The sequence below is a fragment of the Camelus bactrianus genome, chromosome 7 (assembly GCF_048773025.1).
Source record: "Camelus bactrianus isolate YW-2024 breed Bactrian camel chromosome 7, ASM4877302v1, whole genome shotgun sequence".
Lineage (NCBI taxonomy): Eukaryota > Metazoa > Chordata > Mammalia > Artiodactyla > Camelidae > Camelus > Camelus bactrianus.
The window spans coordinates 23,905,799-23,911,798 of record NC_133545.1 but is presented as its reverse complement, the minus strand read 5'-3'; positions in this window follow the sequence as shown (position 1 = coordinate 23,911,798).

Genomic DNA, 6,000 nt, shown 5'->3' with positions numbered 1-6,000 from the left:
TACTCTCCCATAAGCCACAGGGTGGGCATATGATCCAACCAAGGCCAATGAAGCTCAGCTGAAGATCTGAGTCTTAGCACAGTGGTACTAGCACAGAAAAAAGGTTTGATCAGATTCATCTACACGATGCCTCCCAGAAAAGACCTCATATTTGTTCCTAATCTGGATCCCAGAACTACTGTGGTTTCTGTATTTTTAGATGTAAGCACCCTTATCCTTTCAATAAATTTATTTTTTCATTTAAAATAGCTGGAGAAACCTTCCACTGCTATAACCCCTTGTGTTATTGTGAGATAACTGACTTGAAAAAATCAGTTGCATTCTTTAGAAGGGCAAATCCATGACACAGTTAGAAAGGCGTACAATATGGAATTAGACATATCAATAGTTGAATCCCAAGTTCAGCTACTTGTTTTAATCCTGAACAAGTTATTTTATTTCCCTAAATCTCAGTTTTATTATATGTAAAATGGGGATAGTGACACTCTAATGCTCATCTTTCCAGATTGTTATAAGAAATTATTTCTATAATATACATAAAGTAAGTATTTAAAAATGACTGTAGTATTACTTGTCGTCATTTTATGTTCTTATTATTACTTTCATTATTCGAAGAGTCATTCCAATAGACCAAGCTCTGGCAGGCTTTTCAAAAGGATTTAAACCAGTGTTTACTGCTCAGTTTTCATTATATATTTTCCTCCTTGAGTGACAGAAATTTTTTTTCCTTTTCTTATTTCTAATTTTCATGGCCATAGGAAGAAGGCATTTTATATTTGCTCCGGACATAGATCTGAACCAGTAGATACATGACCTGAGAAAATGGTTTATTGAGAGTAGAGCAGTAAGTGTTATAATTTCATAAAGAAATTGATAGGCTAAATTAACATAAATTTTGTCCTAAATTTGGTATGAAGAACATTTAGAGGAGAAAATAATGCTTGTTCACATTCTAAACTCAGGGAAAAATAAATAAAGAGGAAAGAGAAGGAAGGAAGGAAAGAAGGAAGGAGGGAGGGAGGGAGAAAGGGGATAAGAGGAAAAAAGAATAAAACAGAAATCACTCAAGCTGGAACTTTCACAACAGAAGAAAATACCAGATTTAGTTAGCAACGTACCCAATTTGAGATAATAGTGTGATTACTAAAAAAAAGCTAGTTAGTTTAGGCTGCATTATCTAAGCTATATATAATATGTGAATAAGGAGGTTCACAATTTATTTTATTCCTTACTAAAACCTCACCTAAAATGTTGGGATATTGTGTTCACTTGGGATATCACATTTTAAGGACACTGTAAGTCATAGGAATTTAAAAAGAAAACGGGAGAATTTAACTAAAGAAAAGCAGGCTTCAAAGTGACAATTTAAGTATATAAAGAGCTGCCATGCAATACCCTGTTTACGCCATTCATATGCAGATAGTAGGGTCAGGGTGAACGGGCTGCTTTAAAGCAGATTTAGACTTTCTATGACAAAATGATTTAGAGATTAGAGCTGCCTTCCTACAAGATGTGAAACATTGTATTTTCCAAAACGACCGCAGTATTATTCCTGGTCCTATATCTTCCCCAAGACCCATACCCAGGTCCAAAACTGCCCTCCCCATCAGGAGGTAGATCTCTAATCCTTGAATTTAGCCAGGTTTGTGACTGCTCCAGCCCACAGAATAGAGTGAAAGTTACACTATGTGATTTCTGGGGCTAGGTTATAAAAAAGCTTCCATTTGGCTCCGCTCAGGACACTGGCCCTCAGAACTCAGCCTCCTCTACTGTGAAGAAACTCAAGTCACATAAAGAGGTCCCAAGTAGGTATTCCAGCCCGTTGCCTAGTTACCGTCTTACCAACAGCCAGCAACAGCCAGGTGTGTGAATGAGTGATCCTTCAGAGGACTTCCTCGCCTACCCTTTGAGTCTTGCAGCTGAAGGTACAGACATCCTGGGTTGGAGACAAGCCATGATTAAAAGAATACAGAGACAGAAATTTCGACATGAAGGTGAGCCCTGATCCTCAGCCTTCAGAAGCATCATGTTGCTCAGATTTGCAATTCTTTTCCTATCTCTTCTGTACCCATTTCAAACAAAAACCGATCCTAATGCCCTCCATTTCAGCTGCCCAAAGAAATAAAAGGAATGCTAGAAAATGAATGAAGAATTGGTAACTACACAGTGAAGTTCACTGCCTCTCTGAGCTTCACATGGGGGTTCTGAAGGGCCAGGAGCTTTTCTGGGAGCTATTCCTCACAGAGCTCAAGGAAATTTTAGGGTTCTCCAAGAAAAGAAGTCCCCCTTTGGCTGTCTGTCAAGAGCATTTCTAGAGAATTGGGACAAAATGGAATCCTTTCATGCAATTTTGATTTGATTTTAAATTTACCCAAACTTAATAAAAATTCTATATTGAGGTTGCCCAGCTGCATCTCTATTTTTTTTTTAAAGCAACATGTTGAATTCCTATGGAAAAGAATATTTTTATTCAGTTTGACAGGTTCGGTGTTTATTCTTGTCTATATAGTTGATATTGACTATTGTGGCAAGGTTTACATTCTTGTTAATACATCAAAACAATACACAGTTTTTCTCAGATATTTAATTAAAAGCAGATATATTATTCTAAGAGAACATAAAAAAGTGTGTCTTCCTAGACAACAGATTCAAGGCTTAAATACCTGCCTATGCAATCATTATTTTCATGATATTTATTTTTAAACCACCATATATTTAACTTATTTTTAAGAGGGAAGAAGCATGAATTTTAAAGTATTAAGTGTTAAGACCTAGTTTAACTCTAAGCATTATATGACTTAAATCTTTTGAAAATTTTGTTTGAATCATATGGTGAGACTCCTGCCTGTAGAACTTTTGATAATTTATTTTAATCTTCCTCAGCTAGCTTGGGGGAAAAAAATCAATGTTATACTATAAGTAGTAAAAATAACTTAAAATTAACCTTAAAGTCATAGTCAACAGAAAATTTTTAGGGATCTTAGATGAAGAAATAATTTGCATGAGGAAACAAAAATTACAGAAACTCACGAGTATTTTTTTGTGATATTTTACTAGTGTGTTTTCTGAGATATGTTGGAGATGACTATACACTTTTATTATTAAAGATTTAAAAAATATCTACACTTCTACTTTACTCTTTTAACATATGATTATAATTTCTATTCTCTCATTTGATTAAAAACAGTTGAAAACCAGTGATTTCTGTGTTAATAATAACCCCTTTTACTCCTAAGTAATGTTTTCCTCTCATTATTTCCTTACCCTGCCTTGTTAATGATCAGTTTTGACGGTTTAAAAGTTTTTCCCTAAGGAAAATAAAACAAAGAAGAGGAAGAATTTAGCTTGAAAGTGTAATTCTGTATTTTTCTTTTTCCAAATGATGTTGACCTAATTTTATGATACCCACTTTGCAAATTATAACAAAACCAAATTCCCCAGTGATCTGAAATATCAGAAGGAAGTACACTGATACTGCTCAGTCTCTGGCACTACGTTCTTCGTATGTTATATCTAAGACTTTATTTGATTGCTTTAATTAAATTGTACAGTGGGCTATCCTTATCTGTGAGTTTTGCATCCACAATTCAATGAACCACAGATCAAAAAAAAAATTTTTTTTTAATTCCAGACAGTTCCAAAAAGCAAAACTTGAATTTGCCTTGCATTAGTAACTATTTACATAGCAGTCACGCTGTATTTACAGCTATTTACATAGCATCTACATTGTATTAGGTATAATGAGTAATGTAGAGATGATTTTAAATCTGCAGCAGGATATGGGCAGGTTATAAGCAAATAGTCCCTTATATGAAATGGTATAGTATTTACATGAGGGACTTGAGCATCCTGGGATTTTGGTATCCAGTGGCTCCTGGAACCAATCCCCCGCAGATACTGAGGGATGACTGCATGAGAAGAAATGCCATTCTTAGGAAAATGTCTATGTCAGTATCTTTTGTTTGATGTCCATTTGTCTCTCCTTTGAATCTAGTGATGTGTTCTCTCTGGGGCTCTTCTTGTGTTCTCATGCCAGGGGTGAAAAGAATCTCCTTTTACCTGAGGTAGAATATGACAGACACCACTAGTGTTAATGAGCTCTCATTCTTCTGAGTTGGTCCTGGCAGCATTTTGCTTTAAACAAAGTGTTTTGCCTTTTGTGCCATTTCCTTACATTTGGAAATAAACTTCTAATATCTAAATCTGGGAATTCATTGTGTTTTTATTGTTTTATTTCTCCTCCTATCCAAACCCATTTCTGAGAAAAGATCTATAACCTTAAATCCCATATATTAACCTCTCCCAGAAGTATCTGCATATTAAGATTTATATTTTTAAGTTTTATAAAATTTTAAATTGCAGATAATAAAATAGGGGAAAAGCTGTGTAGGGTGGTAGATGCAGTTAAGTATTTTTACTAGAACTCTTCCACCTAGTCCAAAAGCCAGTTTTATACATAACGATCACAGGCATGAGCCATCATTATATGTAAATTTTGTTACATTACAGGAACGACTTAAAGACTTAAGTGCCCCTACTTTAAAAAGAGAGAGAGAGAGAGAGAGAGAGAGAAACAATGGGACCCTTTGAAATGCAGAAGTGTGAACACTGAGTATGGCCCACACCAAGAGAAACAGTAAACTCAACCTACACAGAAAGTCTTGAGAAATGGGTTAGTGAGTTTCCTTACACTTATAAGTAAGAAATTTCAATAGAGCACCTGCAAGTCTGGAAACTGATGGCATGCCCTGTTCTGCAGTAAGATAGAATAGCCTCATGGGCCTAAAATTTTTCTGGGTCCTGATGTTTGCAAAACTTTTAAGATTAGGATGGACAGCAAGCTTGTACAGTGATCTGAGCTCAAGTAATCTGCCATCCATTTGCTTCCCCAGCAGGTTGGAGCCCAGAGGGAAGATTTGATTGGGTCCAGGTTGCCCTGTTCAATCCTGGACTGTCCTTCCTGGGAAGGTCTCTGCTGGGCCGGTGCCAGGGGGATGCTCCTCTGCTGCATCAGTACCAGACTGTTTAGGTTTGCCTTTGTGACAATCTTTAGTTTGCTGCTAGAGAGTTGAACTCATTTATTCCCTACATGTTTCAAAAATCATGGTATAACTTGAACTAAAATGAACCACTTGGAGTGTGTATGTATTAGGATTCTGCAGGTGAAGATAATATAATATTCAACTAAAAAACAGCTTAGACACAAAGGGAAATAAATATATTGGCTCACATTACTCGAAATCTAGAGAAAAGGTGTGCACTTAAATGAGTCTTTTATAATTTCTCTGCTTTGTATCTCTGCTCTGCTGCTGTCTCGTGCCGACTTTATATCCAGGTTGGCTTCTTTAGGATAGCAAAATGGTTGAAGCAGGTTCAGGTCGTAACTCACAATTAAAACTGTCCAGAACAAAGTGTTTCCCCGCTATTGAACCAAAACCTGGATGTGACGGGTGAAATAATGACCCTCTCCACACATGTTCATGTTCTGGTCTTTAGAAGCTGTGAATATGTTACCTTCTGTGGCAGAGAGACTTTGCAGATGCGATTAAGGTTAAGAATGTTAAAATGGAAAATTATCCTGGATCATTCAAATGGACCCAATCTAATCAGGGTCCTTAAAGCTAGAGAAGCCTTCCCAGCTGTCATCAGAGGAAGATATAACCACAGGAGAAGAGTTAGAGAGATGCAGGGTTCCTGGCTCTGAAGACTGAGGCAGAGGCCGTCACAAGCCAAAGAATGCAATCAGGCTCTAGGAAGCTGGCAGAGGCAAGGAAAGGGATTTTCCCCTAGAATCTCAAGAAAGGAGTTCAGCCCTGCCAACCCTTTGACCTTAGCCCAGTGACAGAGGTGTCTGATTTCTGGCTTACAGACCCTGTAACAGAATAAACTCATATTGTTTAAGCTATTCAATGTATGGTAACTCATTACAATAGCCATGGAATACTAATGCACTGAATTAGGACACGTGGATTGGACCAATTTAAACCTGCTGTGGAACAC